General features: G+C 40.1%; 1 protein-coding gene across 6 annotated transcripts in view; it reads left to right on the top strand.

The window, feature by feature from the left end:
* Positions 1-24,137, top strand: part of FAM110B (family with sequence similarity 110 member B) — a 120,899-nt gene that overhangs the window by 42,962 nt on the left and 53,800 nt on the right. The window contains exon 1 of one of the 6 annotated variants that reach the window (XM_068932652.1): positions 15,359-15,502. The exons of the other annotated variants lie outside the window; for them this stretch is intronic. The gene's annotated coding sequence lies outside the window, so the exon portion shown is untranslated. Of the gene's footprint in view, positions 1-15,358; positions 15,503-24,137 lie in introns of those variants that run through there. 6 annotated transcript variants of the gene reach the window in all.

Here is a 24,137-nt window from a genome sequence, read left to right as displayed (position 1 = left end):
TGATGGGATGACAGGCTGGGTAGATGAGGGGAGAGCAGTGGATGTTGTCTGCCTGGACTTCAGCAAGGCTTTGGACACTGCCTCACATCACATCCTCCTAGGCAAGCTCAGGAAGTGTGGGTTGGAGGAGTGGAGGGTGAGGTGGATTGAGAACTGGCTGGGTGGCCGAGCTCAGAGGGTTGTGGTCAGTGGCGCAGAGTCAAGTTGGAGGCCTGTGGCTAGTGGTGTCCCCCAGGGGTCAGTCCTGGCTCCAGTCTTGTTCAATGTATTCATCAATGACCTGGAGGAAGGGACAGAGTGCACCCTCAGCAAGTTTGTGGATGATCCTAAACTGGGAGGAGTGGCTGACACACCAGAAGACTGTGCTGCCATTCAGAGGGACCTGGAGAGGCTGGAGAGGTGGGCGGAGAGGAACCTCCTGAAGTTCAACAAAGGCAAGTGCAGGGTCCTAGGGAAGGACAAAAGCAAGTGCACCTCAGGAGGAATAACCCCATGCAGCAGTACAGGCTGGGGGATGACTTGCTGGAAAGCAGCTCTGTCCTGGTGGACAACAAGTTGAGCATGAGGCAGCAATGTGCCCTTGTGGCCAAGAAGGCCAATGGTATGCTGGGGTGCATGAGGCAGAGTGTTGCCAGCAGGTGGAGGGAGGTGATGCTGCCCCTCTCCTCAGTCCTGGGGAGGCCTCACCTGGAGTCCTGTGTCCAGTGCTGGGCTCCACAGTACAAGAGAGACATGGCACTCCTGGAGAGAGTCCAGCGGAGGGCTACAAAGATGATTAGAGGGCTGGAGCATCTCTCCTATGAAGAAAGATTGCAAGAGCTGGGCCTGTTCAGCCTGGAGAAGAGAAGACTGAGAGGGGATCTCATCAGTGTGTACAAGTATCTGAAGGGGGGGGAGTGTCGAGAGGATGAGGCCAGCCTCTTCTCCGTGGTGCCCAGTGACAGGACAAGAGGCAATGGGCAGAAACTGAACCACAGGAAGTTCCATCTGAACCTGAGAAAAAACTTCTTCACTGTGAGGGTGACAGAGCACCGGCACAGGTTGCCCAGAGAGGTAGTGGAGTCTCCTTTGCTGGAGATATTCAAAACCCGTCTGGATGTGATCCTGGGCAATATGCTCTAGAGGATCCTGCTTGAGCAGGGAGGTTGGGCTAGATGATCTCCAGAAGTCCCTTCACAGAATCACAGAACAGTTGAGGTTGGATTCCAACTTGCAGCAAGGCCTTTATGAAAATATGAAGTAACAGCGATACCAGCTAAATTTTCCTTAATGTAGGAGTTTTTCGTTTTGAAACAATTCCTTGTCCTTCTCCTGTAGTGACTCCTTTAGCCTTATTTATCGTGTTTTTGCCACTCCCTCTCCCGCTTCTCCACCTGAAGTGATAATTTTCCATGTGGTATCACATGAAAGTTTTGCTAGAGTCTAGAGATTAGCTTTACTGCAATGCCATTACCTAAGAAAATCAGTTACAGAGGGAGATGCTGCACTTATCTAGTCCAATAACTTTTGGCAAATATATGTTGCAGTCTGTCTTGCTTTCGAGTTCTCTCATATCCTTCCTTATCTTCAAAAGTGGTTCTAAAACCATATGCCTGAGTTGAGAATAAGAGGTCTACAATTCAGTTGCTCCTATGCCTTAGACATAAGTTAGACAAACATAACTATCTGTATATAATCACATTCTTAAAAAAAATATAAGAAAGTGTCTCTTTGTTTTGAGGTCAAATACAGGGAACTCTGCCCAGCTGAAGTCTCGCACTTTTATTCAGGTTACATAAGCAGTAGCTTTTGTAAGCACTGATTCACCACTTCTCTAGGTATTTTTGGGCTTTAGCTAGGTCTCTTGTAGAGTCCCTGCATTCAGTGCCTCATGTTTTCTCGAAGAGGTTGTCAGGTGAAGGTCATCAACTGTGGAAAGAAAAATAAACTGTCTTTCTCGGCACCTTTTTGCCTGCATTGTAAAAGACCTTCAGACTGTAAGGTGCCCCACGTTCCTTGGAGGAGCACCTTATGGTCAGAGCTCTTTTTAATCTAGTTTTGTTGAAGTTCTGCCCTGGTTAAAGGAAGAGATGAGGTCCCATCCTTCACTAGTCATCTCCAAACCAAGGTGATGAAGAAATCGTCAAGGTGATTGATATGCAGGTGTCCAGAGGTCAAAGTTGCTGCTTTGTAGGGCTGCCTGGTAGAGAAGAGCTGCTTTTGGCACCAGAACTGTCTACAGTGGCATGCAGAGTTCGTGAGTACTTGTGCAACACCCCCTGCCCTGATGACAGTCCTGGTCTGGAGCCAGCTTTCGTCTCTGGGATGGCTATGGGCATTCGCTTTTGGAAGCCAGGCCCTATGTAAAGGGATCCTGTACCTTTTGCATCTCCTCATGCAGACCTGGATTTCTGTGTTCGGTTTCTCTAGAGAAGATGATTTGAGGGCAAGAGGTGTGTTGATAAGCTTTTCCTTCAGCTCTGACGATTATAAAGTTTCTTCTCCCAGAAGATGCACAGATCTTCCTCACCCCAAACCCCCCTAAAATTAAAAAAAAAAAAAAAATTTAAAACCATAAGAATTTCTGCTCTTTCTTTAGCAGATACGTTTTTTAGAGGATGACGTTCTTGCCTGTGTTGGTTGCCAGTAACGTATACCAAAATATTAGCTATATGATTTTCTTTACTTCCCTGAAAAAAACAAGTTTTTTTTTCTTTTTTACTTAAATTTGTGAAGAAGAATCTTCAAAAGCAAGTAATCTGAAATGGATCTTTTGTCTGTTCCTAATCACGAACAATGTTCTTTGCACCAGAAAGGAATGGGTGGAATGGGAAAGTTTACAGGATTAGGCATTATGTAGTATAATCCTCCTGTTGCATCTACCAGATGCGGTTATACTTGGGACCTGTTGTACAAAATGGGGCCAGTGGATTAGGTTAATCAGCTGGCTGCTAATCTCAACTGTTTAATGCCTACTGCAGATTTTCCACCTAGCCCCGGCTGGTGCTGACCAGTAGCAATATGGGGCATTGAGCTTTTCAAAAAGCAAAAGCTACGCGCTCCTCTGCGCTGAAAAGAGCTCTTCATGAATGGAAAAATTTTCTTTACATGCAGCATGATGAGTCTGAAATGGGTTTCTCGTGGAGAACTTCAGTCCTCTTGAGCTTTTAGCACTGTTTACCAATTCTGGGGCTATCCCACCAGGGTTTGCCAGAATCCATCTGTCCGTTGAATGAAGCTTTTTGTGAAAACCCTCCCCCTTCTGTAGGGGGATCTGAGGGCATGGTGATTGTCATGATAACAGTATCCAGAATTACCTGCTATGTGATAAAATGAAATATTTCCACTCAGACATGTTCACGTATCTTGCTTCATCTCTTTATTTTGAAATTTTGTAGAGTATTTTTAGACAATGTATTGAATGAAACCATATTTAGTTTTTGTTAGGATACAGTACTAAGCTCTATGTGATTTATTAAAGTCTCATGTGTACAAGAAATAGGAAAATATTTTGCAGTGAACTCTCTGATAGTTGATTTTAATTCTACTTTCTCGCTAGTGTCCCTGAGACCTCATGCCATGATCTGAGAAGAGCTTGTTACCCCAATAGTTAATAGGTTTCTTTATTTAAATATAAACATACTCAATCTGAAACCTAAATCGGCACCCCCTGTTTTGTATGTGCTGACATCTTCAAAACCTTTTGCTCATCTATAAGGTATTTTCAAGAAAGGGAGATGTTTACACATTAGATACAAATGTTTAACTATCTCTTTTTTTTCTTTTAAAAAAAAAAAAAAAGAGAATGAATCACGTCTTATTACTGCCACGTATTAAAGGCACAGTTTGTAACAGATTCTTTCATGTTGCGTTAGGTGCTGTTAGCTTTCAGTGGCACAAAAATACTTTATCCTGTGTCATACAGACGGTATTTGATAATAAGCACTCTGGTGGACTGCTTGAGCAGAGCAAGTATGGATACATGACCTCAGCCAAAAATTGTTCAGTCACTTCAGTGTGACTTAAGTAGCTTCCATCCAGAATTACATGTCATTAACACTTGATTGTTCTGACATCCAAACTTGAGTCCTGTTTTTGCATCAGTGCTAATGCAGTGTTGTTACCTGTGGATTACTCCCAGTAGTCTTATGCCTTCTGTAGAACTTTCTCTGTAAAGACTGATCAGTAGAATTTAGAAAAGAGGAGAAAGAACAGAGAGGTTCAGAGAAATGAGTAAACCTGTATTTACCACACTAGCTTTGAGTTAACTATGTTGAAATACATCTTGAAAATGCAGTTCTGCATGGTATTTGGCAATGTGCATTCACCTGGGTTTTCACTATGATAGGCAGTGTGTAATGAAAATGTTGACTCACCTAAATAATATTTGTTTTCTTTATTTTGTAAGTCAGATTACAAGATAACATTTTATTTAATACTTGTAATTTTGATTTTTCCTGAATGATTGCTACTGATCTTTGCCAAGTCAGTACGCTCATTTACATTTTTTAGTCACAGGCAAGGTCTTAAATTTCAGTATTAAGGGAAGCAGAAAGTGTTGTGTATGTAGAGTCTTGAATGATGATAACATTGTGGCTTAATATTTTGAGTCTCTTCAAATTAATAGTAACCCTATATGTTAAGTTTTGTATGAAGAACAAAATGAGTTCATCTTATAACTCACATTTTATGTTATCTTGGGGGTGGGGGAGAAAAGAGTCTTTAAGAGGTAGTCTAGATACGCGTTTGATATAGTTTTCCATTCTGTTACGGATTGCACACCAGCAGCCATTGGTGTGCCATTGCACACCAGTGTTTGAATGCTTTAATTATAGTGCAAATACTGAAATGACTTGCCAGTTATCTGAAGTGTCAGGTAACTATGCCTATATTTAGCTTTATACTCTCTTCTTATCCTTGCTTCTATCTTCATTTTCTCAGCTGGAAATTACAGTGAGTTTCATTAATGTTTAGAAAACCAAAAGCCGGAAACACTCTGGGAAGTATTCTCACCACTGGAGCCTCTGCAGGCTCTTAACCGTCTAAGAGCTTCTTTCACAGTATCTTCAAACAGAAAATGTTTAACTCCAACTTGTCAACAGGCTGTATTTGGAGGTGACATATTTTCTTATTACGATTATTATAAAACAGCTGCTTTTCTGCTACCTGTTGCTGGCCAACTCCCACAATGTCTTAATGTTGATGATTGTTGAGGCATGAGATTACGGTCCCAGAGAAGTTTGAGTCAAGCTGTCTGAACTCTGAGAAGTACACAATGAAGTGATGCAAGTGAAACCGCCAGAGAAAATGGGAACCAATTAATTTAGGCACCTGTTTTTAGTTTATAAGGTCAATGAGAGAACTCCAGACCCCAGCCTTACCTGCTTTCTTCCTCCGCTGAGGAACTACTGTATGCTGGATACTGCAATACTGAACTGTGGGTCAGTATTTCTGCTGCCTTAACTTGCTGGTAGATCAAACTGCTGACTTGCAAGAGTTCAGACAAGAGATCAATACTGTTTTTCCATATGGCCGCCTTGAAGACCAAGCGGACTAAATCTGTTAAATCTATTAGTATTATATCTACTTATCTGTTAAAAAAAAAAAAAAAAAAAAGTCCTACTGCTAAGGTTAGCAAGTATGAGCTTCTGCATGTGTTGCTGCTAAGAAGAAAGTTGTCTGGATAATTTTCTTTTTTAAAGCAGTTAAGGGTCAGTTCACCTGAGATTTACAGTAGCGAGATGCAAATAACCCATACAACGACAGATTTTTTATTTTTATTTTTATTTCTTTCTTTCTCACAAGCTTGGAAATCTGCAGTCCAGCAGGCTTTGAAAGCTGCTGAGGTGAGCTAGGGGGTACTGCCACCTAGAAGGCATACTCTGTTTTCTGGGCTTCTTGGCCTCCTAATACCTATTAGGTGTGGATTTTGCTGCCCCCTTCTACTGGGCACATGTTTTTTTCATTTTCCTTTTGGTCTTGTTCTTTTGTGTGATTTTGTTTGTTTGTTTTTGTTTTGACAGAGCAAACTTCTCAGGTGCAGGCATGCATCTCTGTCACTACCACTCTAGCTTCTATAGATTTTACGTGTCCCTCTGTCTGCAGCCCATCTTGCGTATCCGTAGTTGATTGGGCTTGGAACTTCTTCCTCTTTGTATTTTTATTTACTTGAGCAAGCTATCTGTAAGTTCTGTCAAACATTAACTCAATCTTCTGCTGTGGGAAGGCTTAGAGGTATGTTGTGGGATGGGAGATGTGAGATATTCTAGTATACAAACGTGATTGGGAGGGCTTGAAGGAATCTTTGACTTTACTCTAGCTCCTCTCTTTAGTTCTGGAGCTGGAGAAATGTATATGCAGAAGTCTGAAAAACTGTGACTAATGTAAAAGTTAAAACATAATTTCCAGACTTGATGCAATCTAAGATATGTAAGTTAATTCCCGTGGGTTGAGTGAGTAAAGAGACTTCTGAATGTCGTTACTTCTTACCCTCGCATAGAAAGAAGAATGGAAAAAAAATTCAGATATTTAAGTTATTTTTTTGTCTCATTGTATTAATATAGGATGCAGAGCAATCGTAGAATCTACTTTTTCCAGAAGTACTGTACTAATTTACTGGAAGAGATGATTATATTCCAAGTACCTGAAGAGAAAATGAGCCTTCTGAATTCTTCTCAGCAGCGATATTTCAAAGCTATTTCAATTTGTTTATAATGAAACAGATACTAAATTATATAAATGGGGCAGTTGTAAGTACTCTGAATAACCTGAATACTTTAAGGAGATAAATGGCTAGATTTTGAAGGTTAGCCACGTGCACGCTTTACGTGCTGAACTGATCAGTGTGAAAACTGGGTATTTGTACGCACTTGGTTATTTACACTGCTTCCCTTCAGTCCTTCCAAAGATGGATATTTAAGCTAGTGAGTGGGATCTGGTGGGATTGTATATGGGCAATTCAACTGAGTATAGAAATTATGGCATTTAAGTGCCATAATATGAGGTTTCTGTTACCAAATATGAATAATATGTACAGTGAAGTCAGTGTTAAACACTTGGGAAATTTAGAAACTGTCCAATGTCTCTCTTTGCTACCAGAGCTTTTGCAGTGGTTATGCTGGTTGTGTTTTGACACAGGGTGCAGGAATTTGCTTTGAAAATATCAATATCTGCTTTATTTGCTGATTAGCTTTGAAGCTGCATCTTTTTTTAGACCCTGAACGTGACAGAAGTTTAGGGAACAATGAGAGACTTCTTTGTTCGTGTAGCCAAGGACAGCATTATTATAGAACGTCCTGGAGATATGTTCGTGAATGACTGCAGAAGCTATAGTTCTGACTTTTTTCTTAATTTTAGAGTGCTTGCATTTTAACCTTTGTTTCCCAAGTTTTTGTACCTAATTTTTTTTTTTTTTAGGGACAAGGGATTGGAGTTGTTGTTATGGTGTGTTACTGACTTACTCTTCTACCTATGGCATGTTGGGGACTTCTAGACTCGATCAGAAATGCAACCTGCTCGAGGTGCTGGGGCGCTGATGATCTTTAATGTCCTTTACAGTGTAGGATATCAGAAAAAATGTGGCATTTTTTTGCTGTCTGTGTATGCTTGCAAAATGACTTTGAGTTTTCAGTGAAGGCTAGATTTAGATATATAACCCATAGTTGCATTATTCTTACTCTTATGTTGATATAAACTCATGCCGAAACAATAAATGCTCACTAAAATGACATGTGGAGTCAGCAGTGCTAAATTGCAGTGCCAGTGAGACAAGACTTGCATTTTAGCGTAAAACTGAAGATGCTGATGCCTATGCTCTCAGAAATTAGTTCTGGAAGTGCTGGGGATTTGCAGCTGGAATAAAGGGATAAAAGGCTCCATCTGATTTGGGCTTTATCTATCCGCTGAGCATCCAGCACTTCATGAAGGTGATTTTTTATTTTTTTATTTTTATTGTTATTTTTTGAATGGCCACAAGAAGAAATTGTGGTGACCAATAGCAATAGTAGTACAAGTGGTAGCCCAACTTATATATGAGGCTACTGTACCAAGTGGATATGTGCTGCAGAGAAATTGTGCAACATTTTTCTTTTTTTCTCCCAGTTCTGGGAGGGGAAAATGAAGACATGTCTGCTATAGTGCCCAAGAAGGGTTTGGGAAGGTAAAGCAGTAAGCAGTTAATTTGCTCCCAGGCTGTGGCACAGTTTCTCCAGTGCGTATTTCCTATCCGTTTTAGAGCGCTCCCTAGCCCCCATGCTAATTCTGCTAGGGTTATCTCTTACCCTTGTTTTAGTTGGCGCACCGTGCAGAAAGTGTCTGTTCAATTGCCTAGAAAGGGGAAGAAAACAAGGAGTGTGATTCGTTAGGCTTGAGGGTCAGGCACTTATCTATCCTAATTTATGCTCATTTTTCATAGCCCTAGTTGTATGACTTGCTTGCTCATTTTACATTGCAGAAGGATTGGCTAAAATCCAAAGAGAGTCCTGGAAGCTGGACCTGGAATCTCCTGCTTGTGCTACAAACTTCAACTGCTAGGTCTGCGTGCTGTTCCGGATGCAAGGACTCTATTGTTCTGGGTCATTATACTGAATAAGAGTCCTGAGGATTTTTTTCATAAAAGGGCTTTTGGCTTGCTCCATTAGATAATTGAGTCTCTCTTCCTGGAGAGGTTCTTCATCTATTCCAGCAACGTGCTTCTAATTTCTTTTAAGGCTGAGTTCTGGTAGAGTGAGTCACAGTTACTGGTCTCCTAAGGATACAGTTTCTACTCATTGAATTAAGGTTATTTCCAGGATTAAAATTGAAGTTATTTTATATCTAGCTGAAAAAAGCTTCAAGATTAGCTGGCTGTTCTCAGACTTGCTAGCCTTGAAATGTTAACCAGAGCCACTGCACACAAAGCAAGTATTCTTCTGGGATCCATTGTGCTGAGCACCTTCAACTCTTGTGCAAAGCAGTAAGATCTTAGAGTGGCTTTGAAATTCTGAATTAGCCGGCACCTTACCAGTGAGGACTGGAGACTTGAAGTCTCAAAGGTCTACAGCTGTGAGTTCCCATTGAGCTTACTGGCAGTGAAGCGGTTTTTGAGTGTATGCGTGTACATGTTAGCATCTGAAGAACCACTTCATGTACTGACAGTCACACCTTGACTTCCTTTCTAGTTGTGTCTTGTGGTTCAACATAAATGCATTCTCACATAAAGAGATGTAAGAGAGGGGAAAGTCTTTGAAGGATGAAAAACAATGAGTTTTAAATAGTTTGATAGGTCTTCATTATCATCATGCTAAGATCAAAGAAAGCCACAATGCTGTACTTTCTATGCAGAATTTGAAATAACATTTATAATTGCAGAAGTGTGCAACTCTTGACAGTTTTTTCCTTCAAAGGGAGGAATGCTAGACTTCATTCTTTACCTATTATGCTGTTGTTTGCACCATAGCACTTTTGAAAAATTACACTTGTTTTCTAATGGGAAACTTGCATTTAAAGTTTTCCCAGGCCAGTCTATATCAGGTAAACATGCTCAGCATCTGACTGTGTCGCAGGTTGCGGTAATGCAATCACAATGAAAAAGATGCAAAATATAGAGGGAAGGAGAACAACATGCCAGTAGTAGTAATGAAGATGAATAATATGGAGATACTGGAAATATGCTTATTTTATTCCAAGGGTTTTTTCTGCTCTTCCATTAAGGAATATCTGAGAATGTGTCTGAACTTGTCTGTCAGTTTTCTGGCTCACATGACATTCTAGATCCCCATTTTCTTCCTCATCAAGTGAAAAATGCATCTCCACTTACGAAGTGGAGTCCCTTTTGTGGCCTATTCAATGTGGATTTAACTTCCCATATCCTTGTAAACTGTTGAGATTTGCTGCTTCAGCATCTTAGATCAATTACGATTTTTTTTTTATCATTTTAACCTATTTTTTTACAGTCTCCTAATGTGTCTCTCACTTAGCTGTTTAGAAAGAGCAGTTTCCATAACATATATACTGTCTTTGACCTGGTGGGGTCCTGGTCATTGATTTATGTAAGTCAGGTATTCACTAGATGTGGTCCAGGGGCTGGATTTCTTATGCTTGCAGTCTTATTGACAAGCAGTGCAGTGCCTTTCTGTGGTTCACAGACTTCCTGGCTGACTGACTGGGCAGAAGTTGTGGTGTGGTGGCTGGGAGGCACACAGAGGTCCTCATCTGCTAAACCCTTAGCTATGCAGGTAGGTGCCTTCCCTTTAGATAGTTCATTCTGCGCCTCAGTTGTGGGGGGTCAAAGGAAGAAGAGTTAATGGATGCAGCAGTGTGGAAGGGCAGGGGAGAGAAAAATAAGTGGGGTGGAAAGACAAGAGGGCATGGGGGAAGCTTACATAGTTTGAGGTGACTGCTGAAATATAGAGTGGAAAAAAACATTACAGTGAGGAAAAAATAAACATTACAGAGTAATGGAAGGTTTATATTGGGATGTAGGTGTATTGGAGTAGTGTTTGTGAGGGGAAGTGTGTTTCAGGGTGATGACTTGAAGTCTTTAGGATGATATATCATTTGAATTTGACTTTCTGTGTTCTTATAGATGCTAACAGAATAATCGTAACACGTATTGGGGTATGTTGGCAAAATGTAAGTGCTCAAAATAGTTAACCTCCTCCAGACTTCTCTTTGGATCTCTCTCTACTGCATTTACTGGAAGCGTCCATCAGTGGTAGGATGAAACAAACCTTACTGACAGCTTAACTGATCCTCATCTGGTTCTTGGAGGTGGTAGTGACATTGTGTTAATTTTTGTCAGTTGAGTCTCAGTGAAGATATTACTGACGTGTGAGTCAGCAGAGGTAAGAGGACAGTAATTTTCTTTGAACGTGTAGGGGTTTTTTTTCTTTTACACTTCTGAGGAGGACATTGTATACATAATATTCTGTAGCAATTGGTCTTGGTGTTATCCTCCAGAAACTCTCTGTGTAGCTTAAATACTGAGACTCCTCTGCCTGTTATTAAGCACCTAGAGGAGCATTGTCTGGGGAGTTTAGGACAGAATTAGCATGTTTGAAAAGAAATTTGCAAAATTGGAGGTTCGTTGACTAACTTCCAAGCAACACAGTCGGTCTGTAGACATACATGCTCATGTACAGGTAATTGCTTTTGAATTGAACCACACTGAAATCAGGATTAACCCAAGAAATTTCTCTGCTCTGTGAAATAAACATCAACTTTTAACTCAATGCTGTCCTTAAAGCCTGGCATTTGCAACTTCCTAAGAAAGGTTTAAATGACGCATATTCTTTTCTGTTGTCTCTGCCTCCATGAATAGTGATGGGTCCTCTGATTTTCCACCGATTTGCAGACTTGCCAAAATCCATTAAGTACTTGATAAGAAAAGGGAAGAATACAAGTAACTATTATGAAGTGAAAGATAATTTTCACAAGAAACAAAAATAAGATAAAACTCTCTGGGAAGGAATGTTGAAATGTAGAAAAATCAATAAAAGATGAAACTGTCCCCACATTTTTTGATCTGTGTAAATGTGAAAAGTGCAGCACATCTAGATTTTTTTTTTGTTGTTGTTAATACTTACCTATGCAGTGGTTTAGCTCACTTTCTTCTAAAAGCCTGATGAATGCATCAAGCCAAGTAAAATATTCATTAGGGTAATTGATTCAGTTCAACCTCTCAGGGCTACAACTTGGAAATGTACACGCTACTGCCTTTAGAAATGCAGCATGCTGATTCACCAGCCCTTTTACTCAACTCATTTTCATTCCATATGTTTACTGTATTATTCAAAATCTGATTAAGGAACTGTTGTAGCTGTTTTCAAGTAATATTTCGTATCAAGTCAAAAGTTAAGTATTATCCAGAGTGAAATCTATTTATTTGTAAGGCACATAGGATTTTTTTATTTCAGATAATCTTGTTTTGAAACCATTGACTGTGTAAGTGCTTACAAAAGCTATTTTAACATGGTAAAAAACTATTTGTTCCCGAAGTATTTATCTGACCGCTACTTCACTTAGACACGCCTAAAAGAGGTATAAAATTTATTAATTGTTAGCTAGGCAATTTTCAGTGTAAGATTCTGGCTTCTATTGCATATAAATTCACCATACGCATAAGTTTTCTGCCCTTTCCCCTGTGATGGGTACCTGCCTCAGGCCTTACGGTTTTGGAAAATTTTGGTCGAAATTGTTTTGTCAAGAATGTGGCTAGGGAAAATTTAATTTGTAATTTCTAAAAACATTGTAGAGACCTTTTCTTTGGAGTACTTTACTACACTCATGCAGAGGAGCGGGGGCTTGAAATTGAGCACAGATGGGTCCTTTGTGCAAAGGATACGGTTTTGCTTTCTATGAAAGTCTGCCTAGTGCTGGCCACGTTATGTACCTTTTGAAGCTTAGTTGTTTCCAGCACAGATTAGCTGGGGCTGAGAAGTTTCTTGTGATTGCGTCCTTGGGAAACCTCTCAGTTTCTGTTGCTGACAGTAATGTCTGCGATGGTGTCCTGTCGCAGGTCCTTTGCGTGATCAGAGTGCTTGTTGCATAGCAGTCGCTGGCAGTGGAGGTGGCTGGCACAGGTCTTTGCTCTGGGCTGGAGTTTCAGCCCTGCGTAACATGGGTGCTTGCATGCCACAGTGGGCTGCAAGTGTCAGAGCCTGCCTAAGGTGCTGTTTCCTGCACCTGCCTTTCCCAGCCCATCATCATAATAGCTAGAAGTGAATATGAAAATTAATACAGAAATTCAAATTATTAAAAACAATCTGCTAAGCTACTATGAAGAGTTGGGAATATTGAAAGCATCCGTGTAGTGCATGAGCAGATGTCCCTTGAAATACCAACTTTGCAGTTGTCGACAGAGATGTGTCCTCATTGAGGACCTGACCCATCACATGATCTCAGAAGTGGCAGCACCCACCAACCACGACTGTCACCAAGGCAAGTACTAAAAGCCTGCAGGAGTGGCACATTTGGAGTATGACAGCCAGGCCATCCCTTGCCAGGGACTTCAGCTATAGCTACTGTCTGAGCCGGCAAGGTGCGTGGCAGGAGCCTGGCCACAGAGAGGCTGTGCCGGGCGCATGCAGGAGGAGAGCACTGGGGCTCTGGAGCTGCCAGGCAGAGGAGGTGTGTAGGTTTAGGTGGAGAGTCAAAACAGCGATTCCCATAGCAACTGGAGCCTGTTTGATTTCTGTTTAAGGATGCTTGGTCTTTTTGTCACCTGTTGTTGGTGGCTTGGTGGTCTGTGAAGGCTTCCTCCTGGATTAGATAACACAGCAGTTTGTCCCTTTTGTTTTTGCTTTTTGGCTATTTCTTTTCTTAACAAATATCTGAGCCTTTCCAATAGTTGGTTCAGAGAACTGGGTGTCAGGGCTGTCGACCTTGTTCCCTTGTTGTTACCTTTGGCAACCTGTTAGGGAAATCACTGTGGAACCAATTTTCAGACAGTTGAGCACCAAACAGTTTACTGGGGTCACGTCTTGTGAACTCTTTAGTGCGGTTCTTAACCTTCATACATCCTCTCGTTGTTCGTGATGTGCGTTGTTATCTAACTTAAAGCAAAGAGTACTGTTGAGAGACTTGGTATATTCTGCAGTGCTTTAACGAAACAGTTATAACAGCTGGTGAGCTCCTTAGATGGCGTGATCTGGAAAAGGAAGACTTAATTAGCATGCTCAATTTATTAAAACAGAAAATTTCATATTGACTGAAAAGTGAAACAAGGGGCAGAATTGCCACTCTTCCTACATTTCATTTTTATTTGCAGGCAATGATAACTTGGAGAATTTTTTTTTTCTTTATAGAGAGAAATCTACTGCTAGCACAGAGTGGCTATGAGTTATTTTCACTGGCAGATTAAGAAAGCTATGACGCACCTATTTGCATATTATCAATAAATGTTTTTTACAGTGTTACCATATGAAAGTCTTGTTGCATTAGCGACATTTTGTGTAGTAGCAAACATACTTCAGTAGCAAAAAAATAAGATGCACAAAATATTTATAAACATTTAGTACCATGTACTTGGACAATGCCTGATACTGTATGGTGCTAGTGATAAGAAAGTAAAGAATTGGGAAAAGTGCTAGCATGGGCACATAAGAACGCACTGTATTGCCATGAGGTTCAGGGCCTTGTTAGTATAATACTTGTGAATGTATTTTACTGAAAACATAGTGGAATCTGTTAATAATATAATGGAGAGTGTTAATAAAGTGTTGTATACCTAATTCTGTATCACAGCTTCTGAATTTCATTAAACAGCTACTTGGCACTTCAGAAAAACAGGCTGTATGTTTGATTTAACACCTAGCCACTTATATTGGAAAACTTTTTGGGCCCTGTAGAGCTTTAGGTGAACAAGCGAACCATGTGGCACTGGAAACTTCAGAAAATTAATTTATTTGTGCTAGTCAAAGAGAAGATTAATTGAAATATACTATCAAGGAATGCTAAACTTCAGATGTAGGTTTCCTTTTCTCGTTATATGCCTGATGCTCTGTAGCCTGAAATGATTGTGGAAGCTCTCAGCACGTGACGTGACGTGACGTGACGCATGGTGGTCTTGTAGATCACATAGGTCCACAAGATTACGGAATGTTAAGATGCGTTTAGGATTTGCTTGAATAAGTTCCCCGTGCTTCTAAGAAGTATCTGTTCATGAAAAGTATTTTCCAAATGAATTTGATTGTTTTGCATAATGGCACAGACTTCCTTGGCCTTCCACCATAGCCTCAGGAAAGCTTAGTTAACAATTAGGTACCAGTGTGCAAGGAAGACCCTCAGTCATCTGAGTATCTACCCACATCTAAACTTGAAGGACAAAGGTGGTCCTGTTGGCTTCTGTAGGGTTGCTGTGCACCGAAAGCATGTGTTCGGGTACTTCATTGATCTGAGATCTAAATTGTAAAGTATTACAACTAAATCAGAGATATACAATGTATATTATGTGGCTAATGTGTATATTTGAAACAAGAATTCCTAACGAGGCGTAAACTGCTTTGTTAGTGTCTCGCGCTAGTAGAGCTAGCAAACTACAAGTGGTCAGGTTCTGAAAGTGCGGTCCGAAATACATCTTTTTTCAGAGATGGAGATGACCCCTATTTTTCAAATGATGCACTGTAGGTAGTATCTTATCTTTCTGTATCCAGATTAAGAAAAAACCCTAAATTTTGATTCTTTGGCTTAACACGTGCAAACGCAACCTGCTCGTGCACTGTGCTTGGGCAGCGCCGTGCTAGCGAACAGCTATAATTAGATTAGCAGCCTGCTAAGCAGCGGTGACAGTGTGGGAGCCTCAGAGAGCATGTGCTGGAGTCTGCATGCGCCTGGCTCTTATTGGTGGGCGCCGTTGCTGCCTGCCAGTTTGATAGGTTTCCCCAGTAATCTTTATGCTGCATTACAGACATAGATACAGAGGTACTGTGTGCACGCAGCGGTGGAGGTGCTCAGCTCGTAGCAGAAAAGAAAGCCCACAGATGAAACGCGTTGGTCTTTGTTATAAAACATCAGTACTTAAGGACTGCTAGCCGCGAGCGGAGAGGTCAGTGAAGGAGTTTTACTTTGCAGTGATTACTTTCAGGTCTTTATCTCTCCAGTAAAACACAGTCATGCATGAAATGAATACTGTTAATCATGTCATCTGTTTAATTTGATCTTGCTTTCATTAGTATCGTGTGTACTCCAGTGGGATAACCACCAGATTATAAAACATATCATTACAGAGTGGATTTACTAGAAAAATAGAGTACATTTATACAGGAATATTGCTTTCATTTGAAATTTTGAGCCTGTGCGTGTGAGTAATTTTACTGATTGCCTTTTGTAATGCTAATGGAAATATTTCTTTTATTGGGATGTTTTCTGCAGAACAATTGAATTAGAGCATTTATGACTCTTGGTACATGAAGATGGATTTCTAAATAGTGATTAGTTTAAAGAATAATTCTGTGAAGTGTTCTTTAATTTGATCAGAGCAATAACCATCTTGATGGCTCTTTTGCAAAAAGAGGAATGAGGAGTAATATGCTATTGTTCTTTCAACAAAGATGCTGTAGCCTTCATGTTTGGGTGGATTCTTTGTTTCATCCACTGGATCTGATCTTAAGTAGCTTTTAGAATGAAACTAAAGCCACCCTGACTGGTGGACTGCAGTCTACCCTTTGCTTGCACACACACATATAAATATGTATATCTGTATTATTCTCAAAGGCCAAATTTTGGGCCAAAGCCTTATTTGTTGTCAGAATTGCCTTCAGCGGTAGAATGAAACAAGACATACGTGCTAGTCTTTTCATCTGTGATTCTGAGACTATTACGGTATTTCTCATAATGTGATACTACTGTAAGTTCTTTTTATGCTTGACCTACGCATCAGTTGATTGCAACTTTTCCTATAAAAACCACATATTTAACGAGTGCCTTTTACAGTGAAAGCTCTTCAAAATAGGAGGAAACAAGCATGAAATACAAGCAAACCAAAATCTCTTAATGTAGTCCTGCTTTATATTATGACGTTTGAATACTGAGGCTGACTGTTGAGACTTCAAAGTTAATGCCCTTGCCTGTGTCAGACTCTAGAGCCCACGTAAACTTGTATATTAAGTCACCAGTCATCTAGCTGGCTGGCTGCCACCATGCGTCTGAGGTAAGAGTAGATTGTCTCGGCCAGTATCAGAAAGGTGTTAGGAATGATGGCTATTTTGGTATTAGTCTTCACCCTTCCCTCAGCACCTATTCATGAAGATGTGTTTTCTACTGTATAAAATGAAGCAAAATTAAATTCTTCATATCTAAGCTACTGGGTGTAAAACTACGTTACCTTCTGAGTAGAAACCCTTGAAAGTGGGGATTTATTCAGCTGATAACTTTAAATGACTGTGGGTACTATAGTTAAGCGCACTTTATTTGTGATAGTATATTCAAAAGGAAAAAAATATGTATTTAAAAGGTCTAACTCACAGCTGGGTATTTCTTGCTAGGTTTTCCAGCTTCCCTGGATTTTTTTTGCTACTGACAAAAATAGTTACCTTGCTGTCTGTATTCACGTGGGTTTTATTTCCAAAATTGTTTCATTTAATGCAGACTTGGACAATGACATTTTTGCATAGCAACAGTTAAGGCTGGACAGGGGAGGACGTGGGATGCGAAGGCTTGTTGTTTTCAGGGTGTTGCGTATCCTTTCCTTGTTCCAAATTGCCCAAAAAAGTGTTTGAAGAGGTTTTAAGTTAATTTGTACCTTATGCCTTTTTTTAAGAGAGGCTTTCCTGAAATAGTTTATCTACATCTTTGTGACCTTTGTGACAGGATCCTGTGAAGGAGTAAATAATGGTGATGTTAGTTAAAAGAAACATAGTGAGTAAAATCCCCAGTTGAATTATATATGCACCATATCCAGGCTGTTTATGTTCAGGAGAAAAGAGGCTGATGTATCTTGCCTTTCGTTTTCTGTTTCGTGCATTGAGCTGTCTTCACTTTTATGTAAAATAAGACACAGCTGGAAAAATACTGTACAAGTTAGCATATTTTTAGTGCTGAATACAGCTAATACTATATCAACCAGTGGAACTGAAATACTGCACCACTAGCTATTTAGGTATGGACCTCTCTACTTCCAAAAAAAGCTGTAATGATCCATGTAAGCAACACCAGAAAAAATGACAGTCATGAAAGTAGCACTGTCACCAGTGCAATTTGAACTTACAGTGCCTTAACAGCAGGGAATAAGCTACTTTGTTATTGCTTCACTTCTCATCATAACCTCATTTTTCTTCCAGGTAAACAAAGAAAACAAATTGAAGCAACAATTCATATAGATTGATCTCTGGAAAAAGTTGTATTTGTCCCTATATACATATTGTGACCAGGCAATTGCTGCGGGAAATCTAATACACTTCAGGTTATTGTCAACAATATCTTATATTCAGGTTTTGCCAGTGAATTTGTTCTTGTTAGGAGATATGTATGTTACACACTTGCTGTGTTTTTACTTCTGTGCTATTTTTACTTCTAATATGTTATTCTGTAGCAAAATCTCAAAATCCCTCCTTATGTGAAAGGGAGACTTTCCAACCAAGAATGCAGTGTGTACATGTGTGTACATATAAGTATGTATGGTAAGAACACAAAAGTAGTTATAAATATTAATCTTTCAACTGTTAGAGTGCTTCATATAGAAATGATTCTTAGCCAGCTATTTATATTCATGCCATCTAACATGAAGATGTGTGTGTGTAGAAATGATTTTTTTTTTTTAGTATTTTCGATGTTATGCTAGTGATATCATAATCCAATGGCATTATAAATATCCTTTGGAGAGTAGTGTTTTCAGAATCATTGACTTTGGCTGCTCGCTGCAGATGGATATATGCAGTAATCTGAGTACCACTAATAAACAGTGTTACACTAGCTCTGGTTTATTAAAGTATTATGTCTTTTTACTGTTACATGTGTAAATGAATTTTGCATTACATAAAACCATGCTAAATCTAAAGGGGAAAGATTATGCCTAAGGTTAATGCATTTTTTTTTGTAGTCTGTTAGCAATGAAAGAGATACTCCAGAAAAACAGCCATAGGGATTTAAAGTATTACCAAAGTGTTTATCTTGCAGGATTTGCACTTATGCCATGTTATTTGTAAAGTCGAGTAGCAGCAAGTGATATATACGTACACATATGTTTGTATATGCATGCATTTCTAGGTTTACATTAAAATGAGAAATGTGTCCTAAAACACACTTCTTCTGTTTTTGGAATCAGTTGCAATTATTACTTTCCTGGTATAGTATCAGTCTGTATAAATAGTAGAGACATTTATAGATACCCAGTTAAATATTGTTATACCACTTTGAAAGTTTGTGGGAATCAATAGCCCGTTTTCTGAGTTTTGTTGGGAAGGTCTTTGTTTTTCGAACTTTTGAGTTGGGAGGCAGATGGGTACTCGAAGGAGATTCTTTACTTAGGCTCCATAAGGTATAGGTTAAGAAAGAGAGGTTGTATTGTGATTATGATCTCTCAACACCACTGCAGCAAAAATAATTAATGTAATTGGAAACATTACCACTTTGTATGCGGATGTCTGAGGAAGCATAGGCCTCAAGAACACCATCTAGTAAGGAGGCGGGTTTTCTTCACGTTGCCTATGTGAACCGTGGGTCTATCTCACGTAGCATGTGGATAGAAACTGCAGGAAGTTGGTGAGGAAATGGCTCTGATCCCCCTGTGTGGCCCCAGCTGGCTGGCAGAGGCGACCTCGTGTGAAGAACGCGCGGTGCAATCTCGGTAGCTCAGAGACGGGAGCAGAGCCTCAGAGTGGGGAACGTCTGCGCTTCCCTTGCCACAGGTCTCGCTCATCTGCCACAATTTATTCTGTAAACTAACTATATGAAGTCAGAAACTTAAGCGGAGGATGGAATACGCGTTGCTCTAGGCATCTGTGTGTCAAACATTGACAATATATAGAGGAAGATCGTGTTTTATTGAGCAGGAGAATGAAAGCAGCAGTGCCTCTTTCTTCTGGTTCTTGCAACTGCAGTGTTTTCCCTCAGTTGTATACTTCTAGTGTGGTGAATGTAAAACATTTTTTTTTTTTTACGTTTAATCTGCTATAGTAAATAATTTTAATTATTTTTAAATATATGAGATATTAAATGTGACTTGATATGTTTCATGTAGAATATAACTGGCAAATAGTAATCCTGGGTGCTATTGTTTCAAAATAATCCAGAGAACAAGATTCCTGTCTCAATTTCTCATTGTTTTTCATACAGCTGCTTCAGCCACCTGTAGGCACAGATACTTTCTCCAGAGTTGTTCCCCAAAGCAGCTGAAGCTTTTAACCCAGATCTTCACTCTGTAAATGAACAATTTAATGAACCTGAGCGTAAACATGAATTGTCATTTCATTGTGTAGCAAAAACCAAGCATTTAAAGTAACTTAGTTTGGAAATCAGTCTAACCTTTGGGCTAATCTACCAAACTACAGAATGTGTTTCTACAAACTTGCTAATCGAGAAGCATGGTCATGCAATGTAGCGCAGGACTTGTTTGGGTCATTAGTGCCATTTAACTGGAGAGAAGTTTAAATATCCAGATTTGCACTGGTAACCATGTTTTCAGGCGTTTGGGAATATTTAGCTCCTGCATTTGTTTAGGATCCGCAGCGATAATCAGTTTTAAGATCTGGGAGCTATTTTTGTTGATAATGATTTAGAAGGAGAGGTATTAATATGGTGAGGCATGTTGGTCTATAACGGAAACACATAATATGATACAGTCCCTGTCCTAAAACGTTTCCTTCCTGTATAATCTAAGCAGAAAAAGACTAGGGTGGAAGGAAAAACAGAGCCAATAAAGATGAGGCATCTACTGCGTGCCCACGGGCTGTGGGCTTGCAGAGTAGGCTAAACAGCCTGCGCCATAGGAGCAGAAGCCATCACTGCAAATGATGGGTAGAAGGGTATAAATACTCTTGTCTGTATAAGCACTCACAGTACAGGCTTTCCAGGGTAAGGACAACTTCCTCGTAACGTTTCACTATCGTAATGGACATTGAGTATTTTGAGCACTGCAGTCATCCGGAAATGAGTGTGCAGTTTTGTCTCCACTGTGACATTGCAACAGCAGTCTAATCAAAAGATGTATGAGGGACTTGATAAATGATATTCTCCTTCTCCTCTTCCATTGCTGTTACATCAACTCTAGTGCAATCCATGTTCCCCCACCCACCCACCCTTCTTTTGCGTTTGTGTATCGTGGACTGTAGAACTTGTTATTTTGGCCCCTAACTGCTGACTGGGAAATAAGTACCCTGGGGACTGGGTGAAGCCCAGGAGAGGCTGTACGCCTGCTCTTAGTTTTACGTGGAAGGCAGATCCTTGAAATAGGCAGTATAATTGTCCTTCAATGCTTGGTCTTTTGTTTTTCTTTTTCCCACAATTCTTTTTCTCGTGCCTTGCTGCCACCTCCTTTCTAAATTTGTCTGCCCCATTTTCCCATTCAACTCTATCTCCTCTTTTTATTCACATTCTCCAATCAGTCCCTCGCTGCCTTTCAGCTTATATTGGCCGTTCACCCATGTGCTCTTTCACATCTCGCAAGCACCTCTCCCTGGAGGGGAAGTGAAGGGGGACTATCACAAAATACCTCCTAGTCAGAGGTGCCAGGGGTGGTGTGCAGGTGAAGAATTAAAATTTTCGTACTGAAGATGCATGTTGTGTGTGTTTTGTTCCTTTCTTCTCTTTTCTTTTCTTTTAAGAAGTCCTTGATTCCTGCTTGAGAAGCTCATTCTGGCAAATATAAATCTTACCCCTGACCTTTCAGATTCTGACATGTCTGCTTTTCTTCTCTCACCCTGTTACCTCTTTACTGAAAGCATCTTCCTGTCACCCTCCTGTCATCTCTAGATCAAGGCTTTCCAAAGCGATTAATGAGTTTTTCTGACTTTTCTGGAAACAGGGCTGTTCTTAATAATGTCTCCAAGGGGGTACCCCAGATCAGCAGTGGTTCTGTAAAATCTTGACCTATGTAGCTACTTTTACTACTCCTGCTCTCTATGGATTTCTCTAGCAGTAGCAGCAGGATACCGACCTGAATCTTGACAGCTTCACTGTTGCCTACAGGGCTCCAAACTGTGTGGGTGCTTACGGGCTTCGAGACTTGTTAATTCTGCTTTTTTTGCCTGCTGCTTGGCAAATTTGCTGCACTGGTTGCCTAAAGGATCCAGCTTGAGGCTGACAGCTCTGACTCTGCTGGGAGGAGGTTTTGCAGAGTACCTTCATTAAATCCTCACAGAGCAACAGCCAAGCAGCTCATGCCCCATTCCACATAAAAGTATGTAGGATTTGGGATCCATATCTGTGCTGTGGCTATTTTTTTTCCTATGGTATATGTAGAAAAACAAGGTTGCTGCTTTATTATCTACTGTGATTTTTAGCTCTCTAAAGAGTCAACGTTTCTGGAAGTATTTCCCTGAAGCCTAAATTTGCATCAAAAGCATATCTGCAGCTAACTCTTAAATCCATTCTTAGACATCTACAAATACTTAATCCATCTGGAGCTGAATTACCTTTTTCTTCTTCCTTAAAGCTAAAACTGAATTGATGCTTCCTTCACTTCTAAGAATTGTGTGCATCTGCCATTTATAGCTCCTCCTAACTTTTGTGGAAACTACTACTGCAAGCATTAGGATCCTATACAGAGGGTTTTCTGCTCCTTTCAAAAACTGGTAATTCCATACTTCATGCATGTAAGCATGATGAGGGGGATTTACTCCCCTGATGAAGGGGAGTAAAATTACAGAGGCAGACTCTTCTCAGTGGACAAGAGACAATGGGTACAAATTGAACTACAGGAAATTCCGCTTGAACATAAGAACTTTTTTACTGTGAGAGTGGCCACACACTGGAACAGGTTGCCCAGAGAGGTTGTGGAGTCTCTGTCCTTGGAGACTAATGCTCAAAACCTGACTGGACATGGCCGTGCACCACCTTCTCTAGCTGACCCTACCTGAGCAGGGGTTTGGACTAAATGCTCTCCAGAGGTCCCTGCCAACCTCAGTAATTCTGTAATTAAGAGATCTCTAAACTGTTGACCAAGCAGGTCTTTCACCACTAGATAAATTATTTTTTTCTGTATGAGTTCTACAATCCAAAATTACTCAATGTTTATACCTATCCTTCTGCATGAATGCATACACGTATAGATATGTATACATATACTTGTCTTTGACTGCTGGAAAATGTAACTGAAACTAGGACAAACTAGAGAAGTTGGAGGAAATCGGAGATATAAAAGGGTTGCTCAAGGACGAGACAGTTTCTGTTTTTCTTAAATATACAAATCTCACTTCGTACAAGCCGCATCTGTTTTCTTTGCTTTACGCTGTCATTGTAAATTTCAATTAAATAGATATTTTCCCTTCTACAATTTCTTGTGACAGATGCAAGACCACAGGTTACCTGATAAAGAACTGGGTGAGATCAGGTACCTCCACTCGGAGAAAAATTGCATTGCTTTATCATGAATTTATTCTTGGAATTAATATAGATAACATGCTAAGCCTGTATAGTCATGTCATGAGTGCCATGCAAAAATGCTTAGCAAAAGTTTTATTTCTTCTTAGAAGCTTTCTGTTCGGCACTTACACAGAATTATGTCCTTGTTGGGGATGATGTTAAGTTTAAGTGAGCACGCAGTGTGCAGGAGGAAATCTGCGTGAGAGAACTAAGAGGTGACTAAAAGGCTCTGGGTTGGAAGAGGAGGAGCACCCTCAGCCAGACTCCCCACCTCAAAACCATAGCTCCAAAGTAGGCAGTAAGCATGGAGAAATTTTCCTGAGTTGGGAGCACTGTACAGAAACTTTATATTTATGCAAATACATTTTGAAGGTTAATTTGCACCCTGTAATGGTATTCAGTGCTGTTTCTACAGTGCGTAGTAGTTGTGTAGATTTAACATCCTTGCTGAAAACTAGAAAGCTGGATGAGCCTGACTCCTGAAGTCTGGCATGTAAAAATGAAGCACCTGGTTGACCCTCAGGGTCAATGTTGGAGGAAGCTGTCTAAGAACTTCCTTCGTCTGTAACATGAAATAGATATTTCATAGAGAAAGGTGATGCTCGCAAAGCTCTTCATCCTATCCCTTCAAAACCATGACTCTTGCCTTATTACACTAACGCGGTTTATCTCCTTGTTAGTCCCCATTCAAGCTAATTTGTCCTTTGTTTATATTGTCATTATTATATTATGTTTGGACTCGAAGGGGTTGTCTTGCTTTACATCTTGGCCAAGATAAGCGATAAAGTATGCAGACCTGAGGCTTACATTTGATGTTCCAGAAACATTGTCTGGGTTCCTATAAGCGTTTGAATATTTACTCTCTGACTACATGACAATTCACATCATCTGTTTTGAAGCTGTGTTCAAATGAGGTGTGGAATTTATTCTTTCCTGTCTGTTTACAGGTTCTGACATCACTTCTTGGAAATACTACTTAGACAAGATATTTCTTTCATTGAAGACACTTGAAAAAACAGTTTAAAAAAATTGTTCTGAAGATGAAAGAAACTAATCTCTCTTTATGAGGGCTTGCTTAGCTCCATGCTTAACACACCAGCTTCAATCACAGCTACTATGAAATCTTGAACTTCATTTTTCTATTGAATATTCAAAAATTATTC

The sequence above is a fragment of the Struthio camelus genome, chromosome 2 (genome assembly GCF_040807025.1).
Source record: "Struthio camelus isolate bStrCam1 chromosome 2, bStrCam1.hap1, whole genome shotgun sequence".
Lineage (NCBI taxonomy): Eukaryota > Metazoa > Chordata > Aves > Struthioniformes > Struthionidae > Struthio > Struthio camelus.
The sequence above is the reverse complement of the archived record's forward strand: the minus strand, read 5'-3'. Positions and strand labels throughout refer to the sequence as shown.